The 15,322-nt window shown below is 43.3% G+C and overlaps 1 long non-coding RNA gene across 2 annotated transcripts; it reads left to right on the forward strand.

Moving 5' to 3' along the window:
* The first annotated feature begins 2,321 nt into the window (after positions 1-2,321).
* LOC112477642 lies at positions 2,322-14,196 on the forward strand. Of its 2 annotated transcripts, none has more exons than XR_003045542.1 (4): positions 2,322-2,408; positions 9,232-9,627; positions 10,882-11,012; positions 13,961-14,196. It is a non-coding gene; the product is annotated as an uncharacterized LOC112477642 (long non-coding RNA). The 2 variants fall into 2 exon arrangements; XR_003045543.1 differs by having other exon boundaries at positions 9,232-9,403.
* Positions 14,197-15,322: the final 1,126 nt, after the last annotated feature.

Below are 15,322 nucleotides of genomic sequence, written 5' to 3' on the forward strand. Positions count from 1 at the left end.
TTATAAGTAATAAAATCTATTTGGATAAGTAAGTCTTTCATGGATATTTAGGAAGAAGTTTCATTAGTTTCCAGTTAGTTCTTGTATTAAGCTCACCAAGTCAATGAACTGGAAAGACATGGAAAAGTGCATGGAAGGCAAATTAAAGAAACACTGGAGAAAGCACAATGAAAATTAATCAGGCTCAATATAACTTTTAACACAGGACATGATCCTCTAAATTTTTCTGACATCAAGACTCACTTTAACATTCTTCTCTATGTAACAGAATTCTGCATAACTGAGATGCAACTGGGAAGGATGTTTCGTGAGGTTTTGTTGCCAAAATTCTAAACAATCAAAAAGATCTCAATGGGTCCATGTTTCAATTATCTGCTATTGTGTAACAAACTGCCTTAAACTTAATTGCATGGAACTACAAAAATGTATGATTTCTCACAATGCTGTAAGTTGACTTCGATCACCTGGGCGTTTCTTCCTCTTCAAGTGATGTAGATGGGGTAACTGACATGGCTGCATCCAGCCAGGAGATCCACAGGAATGAGAACATCCAAGATGACCTCTCATCCTCCAGGGTCTCTCTCCGTAAAGTCTCTGGTCATGCTTTCTAACCTGAGCTTTCTAAAAGCATGGCCACTGACTTCCAAAGTGAATGTTCCAAGAAAGAAAAAGTAGAAGCTATCAGTATTTTTAAAAGCCTGGGCTCAGAAGTTGTAGTATGTTACTTCCTTTGCATTCTTATATAGCACCTCTCAAGGTCATCTCACATTCAAAGGAGGGGAAATAGAGCCACCTCTTGAGATTAGAGGCAGCTTGCACCTACAGGGGTTGGGGAAAGTGATGGGTAGCCTTGTTGAAACCTACCTACTACAGACCATTGTGATATAATAGAAAATCTAACTGATCTTTGTCCCCAGTTTTTGGCATAGAGCTTTAAAAACCCTTGAAATCTTCCGAGTGATTGGAGTGTCTTTTGTATTCATAATGAGCACCCTTCTACCGTACCTGAGTTTATGCTAATGAGGCGATTCATTGCAGGGCCCCTAGATATCTTTAGAAAAACTAACCACATGATTAGAGGGTTGAAATTTCAGCCCCACCCTCTGACCTCTGGGGAGGGAAAGGAACTGGAGATTGAGTTCAGTCACATAGTCAATGATTTAATCAATCATACCTATATGATGAAATCTTGATTTAAAACAAACAAACAAACAAACAAACAAACAAAAAACCAGAAACAGAAACAAGGAGGCTCAGAGAGCTTCTTGCTTGGTGAACACATCAACGTGCTGGGAGGATATATGCTCCGATTCCAGGAAAGGGTATGGAAGCTGAGTCATTCCCCCACTTCCCAAGACCCTGCCCTATGTGTCTTTCCATTAGATGTTCATTTGTATCCTTTACAATAAAATGGTAATTGTAAGTATAGCACTTTTCTAAATTCTGTGAGTCATTCTGGTGAATTCTTAAACAAGAGGGGGTTGTGGGAACTTCTGAATTTGTAGCCATGTCCGACAGAAGTGTGGGTAACCTGGGACCCTGCTTGTGGCTGGTGTTTGAAGTAAAGGCAGTCTTGTTGGGAACCTTGCTCTTGAACATGCAGGATTTGATGCAAACTCAGGATAGTTAGTGTCAGAATTGAATTAAATTGTGGACACCCAGTTGGTGCTGGAGAACTGGTGTTGGATTGCAACAAGTCACCTTGTGGCTGAAAGAAAGGTCTCAGGATGCAGAAGGCTTGGGTTTAATTGAGCTCCCCAGAGGTCAACATTCCATCATACTGGTACCGTCCAGGAGATGTCTTGTACAGATTTAGTTTTCTCATTAGTTAATGTTGGCAAAAGAATGATACCTACATTCAGGGTTAATGTGAAGTTTAAATACATAGGGAAAGCATTTTCTGAACTGAGGAACACAAAGCAAATATTAACTACTATTATGGCCCAGACTCTAATACACAATCAAAAATCTTATTTATAACCCAACAAGAGCTTTGCAGCCAGATTTTTACCTTTTTTCAAGTCAAGTGAGAGAAATAATGAATGTAGAGTCCCAAAGCTAAAGATATATATTTGGTTCTATGTGCCTTTTGTGTGCATGACTGAGATTTTTTCAACCAAATTTTTTCCATTCAGTTCCAGGCAGAAACGCGACAATTTCTTCTCATGAATCATCTTTCTAGGGCACTATTCCACACCCAGCAGAAAAATTATGTGAGGCCATGGTCTTTGCTGGCCTGCACTCAGAAAATGTCATGCAAAACTGAACTCCATGTGGTCTTTGAGTCATTCCTCAGATCCTGAATTCTGTCAGCCCTGGAATCAGAGTTAGTTTGGTGGGAGCGCCAGCTGGATTCTGTGGAGATAGTTGCTCTCAAGACTCAGCAGAAAGAGAAGTGATGGAGTGATGTGAGTAAATAAGGGGCTTCTGCTTGCAGCATTTACTGCACCTACTCATGAAAATGAGATTCTATCTCCAACGCAAAGGTAAAATGAGCCCGTGTATTTTTTTAACAATTCAAGACTCTTGTTAGAAGAATGATACCTTCCCAGGCCAACTATGCCCAGTTCAAAGATGGTAAAGGACAGGTAAGATTTTACAAGACAGTGAGAATATATGTGTACAGACAGTGTACCCAGGACCACGGGGATTTGGCAAGATGAGAAAGACATCCAAAAACTGAATTCGAACTTATATTGACTACTTCCTTTTCATCAGCACTGGGGGACGCATGAAATACGATGGTCTGGCTTCAAATTCTCTGTGTATATACACATACATGTTTTAGAAGAGATAATATACAATGAGTACATTGGTACTTTACATTATCATCAAAGTCTTGCAAAGGACACCCAAAAATATTTCTTCTGTTCATGGGTCCTGAGACCTCAGGCACTGGACTTAATTTGCCAAAAAACTCACCAAGATGAATTGGCATGCAGAGAAAACAACTTATCTCTTGTTAAATGACCTGGCCTCATCATGAAACTGTAAAAAGAAAGCTTCCAGATTATTTGTCTCCATTACAAAACTTATAAAAATGAGATTTAAAAAAAAGTTAAATTATTCTGGCCCATAAGTTTCAGACATGGTTGTATATTTCCCTAAAGGGTCAAAAATAGAACATGTATTAAATGGCAAGTTATTCAAAAACCAGCACAGGCCCCAGTTGTCTTTCAAAAACTCTGATTTACTACATATTTCTCCCTTGAGAAAGGCCTTTTTAAAAATGTTCATTTCCATTTCGAGAGACTCGGGGCTTTGATCTGTTGGGAGCATTCCTTTGCTTTCCCTGACTGGGGCATGTCTACTGCTCCATGAAAAACTGGAGCCTTGCTCTCAGGGCCTGTATTTTTCCATGGCCTTCCCTGGCATCGCACAGCATCTCCTCCATCTGCGGTCGCCCTAGTTAAGTGTGGGGTCGGAACTGTTGAGTCTTTATACCAGGGGCCACAGGGCCACGTATGTTTGTCACATCTCAGTAAAGACCCTGCTTTCTAGATGTAAGGCCAAGGTGAGATGGGCTTTGGTGTCTTTTGCCCAATGGAAGCTGCCAGGCCTCTTCCTTTAAATTATTCAGAATTTCATAACAAATTTAATCTTTTACTCCAATAAAGCCAATTCCCAGCCTTTGTAGTATTAAAATGTAGTTTGCTTTTGAAAGATTCCTGTCTTTAGTTAATTAGCTAGTGATTTGTTTATTTTACTTTGTGCGGGTGATACCAATTGGTACCGGAGCCTGCTGGCCATGAGTTTTTCTATTCTAGACAGGTTGGAAGATAAAAAGTGACGTGGGTCACTTATGCTATCAAACTTGTTGCCCTACTTTGTTTTTAAATGACATCACTCCTCTCCCTGCTAGACCACCTCTGGCCCTCACTGCACCTTAGTACAAGTTAGAGAAAGCTTCTCCTTAAAAGGTGATTCAGGTCCATGCCAGGGTGCCTGTCTGGGTGATCTACCCAACACTGGGATGGAGCTCCTACTCACAACTGTAAACACAGTGGTGCCTGCCCTTCCATTTCGATTCCCCTGCCCACATCTGCCCCCAACACATACGCATGCACGTACGTGCGTGCACACACACACATTGACATCACTGGAGTAGCACCAGATGCTCCTTCCATTGCTAAACAATTTATTATTCCTCCACCTCTTCCCTTCCTCCTCTTTCCTCTTCTCCTCCTTTCTCTCTCCAGTTCTCGTTCTTTTGTAATAATACAGTGAAAGTTCATATAAGCTTTAAATTTGGTCAACCTGAAGATTCACCTCTAATTGTTCAGGTCTGAGCCACACTCAGAGGTAATCGTCACTCAGCATTTTATCACCCGGGCTGTTTCCTTCAAGTCTATTCCATATGCTAAGTGACTGTTAGTAGAAATAGGATTCCAGGGGTGTGGAGACAGAATGAGCAATTGATAGAGTTGGGCCCGCCTGCCATGGGCTCCCGCTGCCATCCTTCACAGGTAAATGACACATGCAGACCGAAAAAACCACTCTCCCATTTTCTTGTAGCACATTTTTGTTTGTTTGTTTGTCAGATTACATGTTCAATCAATTGTGACAAGCCACTGCACTATGCGTGGCATTGCATAATCCAGTGTAAACCCTGGGATCTCTGGGCAGAAGGGAAACCAATGCGAACTGTTCTCTAAAGGCCGTTACCTACTGCAGAGGGGAAAAGTGGCACAAGCAGGGGTTCTTTCCAACTGCCTTTCCGTGCAGGGAGGAAGAGAAATTGTGTTCCCCAGGAGAAAGTGGTTTATTTTATTTTATTATTTTATTTTTGTAGCTGCAGGCAGTCTGTGGATAAGTGGGTATTACGATTCCGGTGCATCTCTAATTAATAAGATCAATTGCCACTGTATTTTCTTTTACAAACTCATTTAGATATGTCAGGGCTGCAATTATTTTGAGAATGATCTGGCTTTACGCTTATTCATCTTTCGTCTTCCTCAAGGAGAAAATAAAACTGTCAGCTTAAATGCCCTTTGAAGTCTGTTTTAGATCCTTGATTGAAAATTAAAAACAAAATCTCTACCCTAGTGCCATTTACAGGGTCAAAGTTCCTGTCCTCACGTTGGCTTGTGTGTTTGTGTGTGTTAATTTCTAGTTAAGGGGTCACATGTTGGCTTCTAATAATCTGTTGCACACTTTTGCTTTAATCTCCTTAGATCTGTAAGAATTCTGAAGTCTTTTATTTTAAAACTGAGAAGCACTGGGCAGTCATTTTGCTTATGTGTTGTTCTGTAATTCTGAGAAGGAATTCTCTCCAAATGCACATTATGACTATTGCTATGGACCTGGAAGATAGTTTAGGAAGTTTCACTCCCTACTTTCGTGCCTCTTGCTATAACTACCACCAACTGAATGTACAGTAACCTATCCTCACTCCTAAGGATCTCGCCAAGTCTGTGCTCCCAGCTCCAGCAGCTTCACAGCAGAAAAGGCCAAGAACCCGTCTGGTTGTTCATTCCCTCTGTGAGAAACTCCCACAAAGGCAGACAGATAAATTCAGCCATCCCTGCAGCACCAGAGGAATGCTCTAGACTCTCCATCTGGGGAAGATGAGCCCAAACTGCTGCAAAGGAGATTTAAACCTTTTCTTGGAGAAGACCGAGGGTGGCATGAAGCTAACAAATCAGAGAAACTGTACTGAGCCAAAGCGGCTGCCTCTTCCAGGCCAGACTCTGCCCGATCCTCCCACCCCTGCCTTCTGTCTGATTTGTCTTTAAGGTTTTAGCATTATCCTTCTGTTGACAAATGAACAGTTTTCTGGAAAATGAGGTATTTCCAGAAGCTGGCAGACACTGACTGGAGCGCCGTGAGTGCTCAGCGGTGCTCTGGCTCCCTCGATTCATCATTTGAACGGGAGAGGCCTGGAGGTTTTGAACTGGCATTATATTCAAGGTGACGATAAATGTAGTCTGGCCGGGGTGGTAATAAGGGAATTTCCAGCCAGGTCCTGTCTAGACCACAGTTTGTTATGGAGTGAAAGCCACAAAGGGGACCTATAGTACCCTGCTCCTCAGAGAAATTGTCCTCAGGGAGCTCTAGGCACATTTCAAGTCCCGAACCTTCGTCCGCCCCTAACTGGGGCTGCTGTAAATAACATTAGCCTGCCTTTCAGCAAGCTCTGGGAAGCTTATGAACTGAACACGATTTTTGTTGTCTGTAGTTGTGCATTAAGCTCAGTACTGTCAAGTCTAATTATTCTCATTAAGGCCTGAAAGTTTTAGAGATTAATTAAGCAGAGAGCAAAAGCTTAGGCAGAACAGCAATATTTTCCCCCTCAAGGATTAGCCCGTCATTCTGGTGGGGTTTTCCGTGAGCGTTGCCCATTACTTCATAAGATAGTAAAGTGTGGAGCTCATATAATATAAATTAAAAATAGCCTGCATTTCACATGTGCTATTCAGCCATGAAAATAAGTCCTGGCCCTTGTGCCCATAGCCCAGGAGGCTCACTAATGAGAACCAGGCAGTGGGGCTAATGAGAATTTCAATACGTGCTGTCTCTCCTTTCCATATCCTTTCAATTTACTTTCCGCGGGATCCGATGTGTGTAGGAGGAGTCTGATCGGCTGCTACTACTCTTCTCTTTACTTGGTGGAGATCTTAGAGATTACCTAATTCTAGCCCCTCCTGCTACAGATGTGGAAACTGGGATTCAGACACTTGCTTAAAGGGCCATAGTTACTGACAAAGCTCGTTTAAGAGAAGGCGTCAGGAAACTTCTAGAAGCATTGACGATCATCAGGTTTATTTGAATGGTGAAGGTCTTTAGCACTTAGGGTTTGATGTGACTCAAAACTCAGCAGAAATGAGATAGTCCCACAATAAAGAGAGGATGATGGTAAGGACCTAATTTGCATGCAAACCCCAGGGAACTCTGAGACACCAGGGAGTACCAGCAAGAGTCCTGTTTGCTGAAGGATTTCAAGGCTTCCTGAAGAAATAGAGGAAGGTGTACTGTTAGTTAGGCCCTGGTACCACCAGATGTAAAAAAGGAGAGACAAGCGTGGTTAATCACCCTTGCCTTACTCCATTAACTCAAGTTTGCGGCAAGACAGATTTCCAGGAGACTATTTCTGTCATTCATCTCTCACACTTCACATAAATGCACCACTGCCATTTGATGACTTGAAATGCAGCATTGCTGCCTCCCACACTCCCAAATCCATTCATTCTCTTATCTCTTTAGATCAGCCCCATGATGCATGGCTAGAACTGGACTGGACCAGTACCAGAACTCTAGGACTTGTCTGCGATGAGTTGTGGTTCCCACCCAGTGAAGACAGCAGCACTTCTTCTACCCCAGACCCTGCTATATCCTGCTGGCTCCCCCACCACCCCAGCATTCCTCTACCAGACACAGCCAAAGGACCACCTGTGTCCTGAAGGTGGCTGGAGAGAGCATTTTCTGTAGATAGCAGTTAGAATATTGCTTGAAGGAACGAGCTTGGCTGCCATACTGGGTCAATTATCTCGAAGTACCCTTCTTTCTTGTCACTGGAGAACTTGTTTGGGCTCCTCAAAGAAGGCAACAGGAAAAGTATAGAAGCTTGTGAGGCTAAATTCACTCGACAGAACCATACCCCAAAAGAACTGGTCAGTGAGGCCGGGTGTGACAACAAAATGGGAACAGAGACTGTCCAACAGTGCTGGCCAAGAAGGCCGACGGAGCAGCAGCCATCACTGCTATCGTCGGCTGAATGCCACTTCCTGAATGTGACGTATCCCTCTACCCCTTTGCTCATCGAGAGCCATCATTCCCTCCACAATTCTCCAGGGCACTTTGCTTGTAGTTCTTTTTGTTTTCTAAGTGCTATATATACTTATATGTCTATCTTTGTATAAACTGAGTCCCATAAGGTCTCATTGCCTCATTTATCTTTGCGACCTCAGGCCCATGCTGTTAGTGTATTCCCACGAAATTCTTATGTTGAAGCCCTCACCCTCAGTGTGATGGTATTTGGAGATGGGCCTTTGGAAGGTAATTAGAGTTAGATGAGGTCATGAGGGTGGAGCCCTCGTGATGGGATTGGTACCCTTCAAAAAAGAGGATGCACAGATCTCTCCTTCTTTCTCTGCTTGCACTCACCAAGGAAAGGCCATGTGAGGTCATAACCAGCAAGAGGATTCTCACCAGGAACTGAATCAGCTGACATCTTGATCTAGGACTCCCCAGTCTTCTTCAGACTGTGAGAAATAAATGTTTGTTATTTAAACCATCCAGTCAGTGGTAATTTATTACAGCAGCCCAAACTGACTAAGGTGCAGTGATTGTTACATAATAAGTGCCAAGCAAATGACAGGCTGGCTGAGATCTCTCTCACCTGCAAATAAACGAGGGCCCAGCAATTAGTCCCTAAATACATTTTCAGCATCTGTGTAGAAAATATAATATGCTGAGCAGTGTGAAATCATAACTTCTTTGCAGAACCAAAGGTCCAAGTAACTTAACATGTTATTAGTTTCTTTTTTCAAATGAATATGTGTCATTATGCAAGCAAATCTGATTATTTTTCTAGTGTTGCATTGAATACCCTGAGAGAAGAAATCAATTATAGAAATTCATGTTACTCATAATTTGAGGTCTTTGTATCTCAAGGTTTAGGTTCTAAATCAAAACTGTTTAGCATGAAGAATGGGGAATGGGAAGGATGTGCTCCTTAAATTTTGAAGAAACTTAAGGGTAGGAGATATAGTAACTTGTATGTGTTGCTAGGTTATTTCTGTGTCTTTTAAATAATGTGAGCATAACAGGTGAAAAAGAAATATTTATGGATAATAGAATTAACTGTCAAGTCTTTTTTTATTTCTAAATCTATTAACAGAGGCTGTTGACTTAGCACCTTGGCCCCAGCTCTTCCAAAGGCAAAGCTATGTGTACTGAGGCAGGTATGAGGAAAAGACAAAATATAAAGGATATAATAAATAGTGGGTGAGGAATAAGTAATATCATTTTCCTTGTGCTTGTTAATCACAATAACTCCTTAGATGCTGGAAGCTTATGTCTTCCTGTCTGTTTTTTTTTTCTTTCTTTCTTTAATTAGTTCTGTTCAGTGAACACTATGTGTAATATATGCTCAGCCATACTTAGCCAATGAAATTGTGGGATTGCCCAATTTAGCAAAAACGGTGATTTGTGGGCACTTTACACTTCTAACGTGTGTTTAGAGAATCATGTGCACTTTACCAATAGGTATGTTTTTCTTTCTCTTTTCAGCTGCATTTTCTCCTATCCATTCTTGACCACCTGCTTTTAAGGCTACCGTTGCTAAAGAGTTGGGATGTGACCAAGGGCTCTGCAACTTGAAGATCAGAAGGATCAGGAAGCTGGGAGCAGCAGTCGGTGGGAATCCGGGCAGCCAAATGACAGGAACACTTTACCCTCCTTGGTAAAGCAACATCTGGGACCTGTGCTGATGCCCGCCCATGCTTCGTTACTCCATGCCCTCCCCCACCTCCTGCCTCCCCAAAGTCAACGTTGAACCAGTGGCTGCATAAGTGAGCGAATCAGGAGAGGGTGTTTCACTAACATTCTCAGTGGGTGGCTACTGCTTAGCTCCATTCATTATCGTCATAAGGATAAGGACATGTCCAATCATCACATATTTATCAGGTGATACCAATTCCCTGGATTTTATGTCAAGTGACAAATTTCTTAAGAATTGGTAGCAAATATAAGGTTTTGAAATACACTGTGCAAGTGAAAGAAAATGTCTCTGTGGGCTTTTAGGCTGCACCTCTGGTTCAAGGGAAACCCAGGGGGTGTTCTTTTCCCAACAACCGCCCTGGGGCCTTCCACAGACTCATTCAGCTCTCATTTTCAGACATCAACTACATGCCACGCACTGTTCTGTGTGAGCATATGGCAGGTAGAACTCAATCGAACTCCTGCCCTTGATAGGCCACATTCACTGAGGAGAGAGATAGTACGTAAAATGAGTAGAAAAAAACATGTAGTATTTGAGAAGTGCTATAGAGGAAAACAAAACAAGGTAAGAACCACAGGGAGTATGAGTTGGGGTCCATTTTTGAAGAGGGAAATTGGGTAAAGCTTCAGTAAGGAGGCAACGTGTCAGCAAGGACCTGAGGAGGTGAGAGAGTGAGCCATGTAGATACCTGGGGATGAACATTCTAGAGAGAGAGGAAACAACAAATGCATAGTCCCTGAGGTATGTAGCAAAAGGACCAGGCCAGCAGGACAGGTGGGAGTGAGTGTGGTGAAAGTAGCAGGAGAGGAGGCAAAATTGGGTGAGGGCAGCTCACCGAGTAGCCTCTATGAGACACGAAGCCATGGGAGGGTTTTGAGCAGAGGAGGGACTTGATCTCGTATGTTCTCCCAAGTTGCCCCAGTCCCTAAGCTCAGAGGGGACTGAAGGGAAACAATTGAGCAGGGAGGCTATGACAATGGCCCATGTGGGAGATGATGGTGGCCTAGACTAGATGGACTGCACAGAGGTGGAGAGAAATAGTCAGATCAGTTGAAGGAGAACATTTGATAGGCCTTGCCCATGAAATTCCAAGCGCAGAATGCCTCATCTCCTGGATTTTTTCAGACACTTAATAAAAATAAAATGTAGCATCATTTTTTTAATGATTTTAAGTTGGAGAAAGACCTAGTCCACTTAGCTGCTTTGAAAACTCCTAACTGTCTTTATAGTCTGGCTCCCTCATTATTCATGGAGAAGAGGGTGAGTTAAGCATATGTATATTACAAGATACATAAAGAGGAAGGGACTGATTTGAAAATAAGCACTGGCTCATGTATCTAGAACCTAAGACAAATCAAAATAAACTACATCCCCATCCCCCCACTAGTTTATTTTTAAATATATTTATGTTTTGCTGTTGTTGTCATTGTCGTTTTTAGCAAATTACCATTTTAGAGATGGCAACCAGTCTGAAGGAGGATGAGTTGGTGGAGAAGGGAAATAGAAAGAGCAGGGGGAAGAGAGGAGGACCGGTGATAGGACATACTCCTGACTCCAGCAGCGACTGCAGGTATGGACAATGGGAATCGCATATTTGGGCCGTTCAGAACCTCAGTACGTCTCTAATCAGTTACAAACTTAATGTTTGACATACGTGCTACGTGCCACAGCCTTTCCTGTTCATTAAAATTTATCCCATAACTGTGAGGGGACATATCCAGTATTTCAGATATTCTTGGGAGTGCTTAGGAAGAGTGAGGGCATGTACTAGTGTGCATGTACAGACTGCGGGGCTGAAACAACAGATGCTATTTCTCATAGTACCACAGGCTCTGAGTCCATGATCGAGGTGCTGGCAAATTCGACTTTTGGTGAGAGCTCTCTCCTTGGCTTGTAGAAAGCTACCTTCTCATCGTGTCTTCACATTTTGTACACAGAGGGAGAGAGATCTCTGGTGGCTCTTGCTCTTCTTCTAAGGACACCAGTCCTATTGGATTAGGACCCCATCCTATTCAAACACAGTCACGTTGGAGGTTAGGGCTTCAACATGTGAATTCTGGGGGACGCAATTCAGTCTATAACAGGGAGGAAAGGCAATAGTCCAGCTTCCCCTCTTCAGACCAGAGTGACTGGGCACATTATCTGGGCAGATGGCACCTCCTCCCAAACCCTAGCAGAGGCTCAGATGCCTCATTAAAAAGGTGAGTGCTCGTCTTCTCTCAACTCAAAGGATTCCTTCATGCTCCACCTTTTACTCACATCCTCTCTGGGATCCTATTCTGACCTAGCTTGGTCAGTGGCACCATGTTTGGGTCCTCTTACTTTTACGAGAGGCCCTTGGCACTCTGCCCAGGTCCCCTTAGCATTCCCCTCTACATCCAGAAAATGCAAACCCTGTGACTCTGCTTTTTTATGGCTATGGGAATCCTTCATACCATGTGGAGGGAAAGCGAGAGGGCCTGGAGGTCAATGCACCAGAAAGCGCCCATCAATCATTGATGAGCAGGGAGTTGTTAGATATGCCCAGCATCCTCACCCCTCAGCTGGAGTCATTCTGAGGCATGTTCTAAAGAGTTTCCTAGTGAGATCAAACTCCAAGTGCCTTAAAAAATCCCTCCCCTTCTATCTCTCTTCCCTCTCCTCTAGCCATGCTTCCTGAAATCACCTCCTAAATAATTTGTACCTGAATTCTTGCCACAGCATCTGCACCCAGAGACACCAGCACCAAGACATCTCTCTGACTGATGACATGGCACTGGGACCTGTACGGCCTCTGACTTGCGCTTCCCCAAGAGAAACTTCCCCTTGCCAGGTCCCCTGACTCTACACTGACCCCCATATGGAGGCCCTTCCAATCCACTCCAGGCTCCTAAGGCAGCTAGCTCCCCAACTCAGTCACAGCCACACCCCTCTCATGGGGGAGAATACGGGGACAGACATTATTCACTCATCCCCCTCACTCCCTGGGGCTCCTACTCTACTCTGTGTCTGCAATCTCATTACCAATTGTTACACACAGGCTGAAAGAGACACTCCTGGGCCTCACCCTAGACTTACCCACCTTGCCAGACTGACCACTGCTGAGATGAGCGAGGAGCACAGTATGGAGATTTTTAGAGTTTCTAGAAGCCCAAGAGCATCTTTGGGCCACCAAGCCCCACATACAGCTGAAAGAACTGTGAGCAGATGTACAAAAGTGGCAGAAAATGTACCTCAAAAATGATGGGGTACCCCCTTGGGGTGGGGTCTTGAGGTCAATCATCATTTGGATATTGAATGACAATGTAGTCTTCTTATGAGGTGAAGGGTCGGTAATGCCTAGGAAGATTGTCTTCATTCAAAGCTGTTCTAGTTGGTTCCTTAAGCAGTTGCCATAGCAGCACCTTTTACCCCCACCCTGACACAGGTGGATTTAGAGCTCCAAGGTAAAATTCAGGCCACTCCATCTGGCAAGCTCTCCAGCATGAGAGCCAAGGCATCCAGAGATTTCTGGAAGCACCCTTGGGTATTTCTAGTGCCCCATTCCTCACTCTTCTTCTCTGATGGACCCTTAAAACAACCTCAGCAAGCAAGGAGGCACCCGTGTTTCAGCATCGGGAGCCTTTCTTCACCTCCATCGTTGACACTACATAGGCCTATCACATCAGAGCTTTTGGGTCTGGCTCCTTGGTGATAATTAGCCTTTTCGAAAACTGACTCTAGGTCCCTCCACCAAGTGCTTGATTCTTTTAGAAGCTGGTCCACAGCCAAATAAGTTCCAGGAGGGCCAGCGTGGCTTTTGTGTTCATTGCTGTATCTCCAATGCCTAGAACACTGTCTGCACATAATAGGTGCTTAATAAAATTTGCAATCAGAATGAGTCATAAAAGTGGCCTATTAATAAAGCTCAAAGCAGTAGCCCAGCCTGCCCCTGGGGCCTGTTCCCAGTGTGGGCTCCACCTACTTCACATCCCCTTATCTGTTTGGCTAAACACGTCTCAGTTTTCTCCTGAGTAAAGTGGGACCCAGTGAAGGTTGTGAAATGGGAGTGATGTGATTGGATTTGGGGGAAGAAAGCCAAAGCTGGCAGAATCAAGGAGGTTGAATGGAACCAAGGAAAGAATAGAAGACAGGAGAAGTGAATTCATTTATCACAGTGAGGGAAGCTATGAGAAAGACAGATATTGACCTGAATATCAGAAAAAAAGACAGGACCAGATGACCAATGGATGTAAGGGGTGAGAGAGAGGACAGAGTTATGGGTTGTTCCAGATTCTGTTGGACAGAGATTGGAGGACACCACCATTAACTGAAATCGGGAACATGTTAAGAATACATAAAGTATTCTTGAAATACAAGACTAAGCAATGATATAGCCTGACTCCAATATCAAATCAGAAATGTCTCATTCATCTCTCTGAGAAATTTGTTCGAGACCTACAAAACGTCTGGCCTTTATGGCAAAATCAGGCCGTAAAATGTATACTCTATTGATATATAATTCATAAAATATGTACCTTGTGTTCTCTTTCCTTCTAGAAACATGCATGACCTTTGAAAGCACACAGAATGCTCACGGAATAGAACTAGAGGTCACAGCCAGGTAGGGTTTGTTGTCTTCTACAGGCTGTCATGGGGCCACAAGGGCCAGAAAAAGCTTCTTTGGTCTGAATGCAATACTTGGAGTATTCAGAGTGCATGCTGACAGCAGTTGCTTTTCAAAGGCGCTGTAAATTCCAGCTCATTGTTCTATCCCATTTTCCATTCAGAGGCACAGCAAGATGTATTTGGCAGACTTTGAATAAAGCTGCACGTGTTCTAATCCATTTCAGGGTGGGCCCTCAGTCTTGCTTTTGCATTCTCTCTCACTCTCTCCTCCTACCTTTGAGTCTTTCAACTTTCTTCCCCTTTTCATATTGGTTTCTGACCTTTTTATGCATCATGTGGCTTTATGTAAAGGAAAATTGTTCTGGAAATGGCTATTTCCACAACCTATGGAGGTGTGACAGAGATTGGACCGGTCCAAACAAGTCTCAGTTCTGATCTTATACATGTGATATGAAGAAAGAATTGAGGGAGGAGGAAGGATGGCAAGTCTAGAAGGATTCATTGGACAAATCCACTGGCAAACTCCTTTTGATGGGGGTAAGATTGCAGCAAGAACAAGAGAGTCCTTGAACTCAAGGAGGTTAGAGTTCAGTGGGCCATGCTAGGCCTGACATCACCTCCCTGAGAAGAAAGTGTTGCCACTGCCGTGTCCGAAACGTGCAAGCATGGAACAGTGACAACATTCCCAGCATCCAAACCTTATTTGTGGCCAAATTCTCAGGTGTCCTAACTCTACCTTCTTTATCACAACTGCCTCCTGGCTGAACAGGGAATGATTCTGTCAAAGATTTTAAATGATCTTTATCACCTATTAAGCAGAAAAGTAATTTTTTTAAGAACTAGAAATCCAGATAATGCCAGTTTCTAGCTTCCCTTTAGGTTCAAGATTGAGGTTACAGAGAATAACTTGAAAATTTGACCTGTTATTTAATAGCCCTTGTGATAAGACTGGCTGAGACAGTGTTACTTTAAATATGCTACAAAGCCAACAAAAAGGAAATGAAGCTCTTAAACCAATTCAATAAATGGCAGATCTAACAGTTTTATAAGGCCCATAGATACCATGTACTGTCTTGGGTTACTAGCCCTTCCTATTGTCCAGTATCTGCCTTCCTTTAATTACTGTGTCCATTTTGTCAAACCGTGACTTAATACCATACAGCAATCTCAAGAACGGATGATTGGCAGTATTATCAATAGGCTCTTCCAATAAAACTTGCTCCAAATTTGCCAGGCAAGGAGGGCAGTGGGGGGCCCAGACTGCAAAGGAGGTCATCATTTTTTCCCTTTCTT

The sequence above is a fragment of the Pteropus alecto genome, unplaced genomic scaffold (assembly GCF_000325575.1).
Source record: "Pteropus alecto unplaced genomic scaffold, ASM32557v1 scaffold121, whole genome shotgun sequence".
NCBI classification, from domain to species: domain Eukaryota; kingdom Metazoa; phylum Chordata; class Mammalia; order Chiroptera; family Pteropodidae; genus Pteropus; species Pteropus alecto.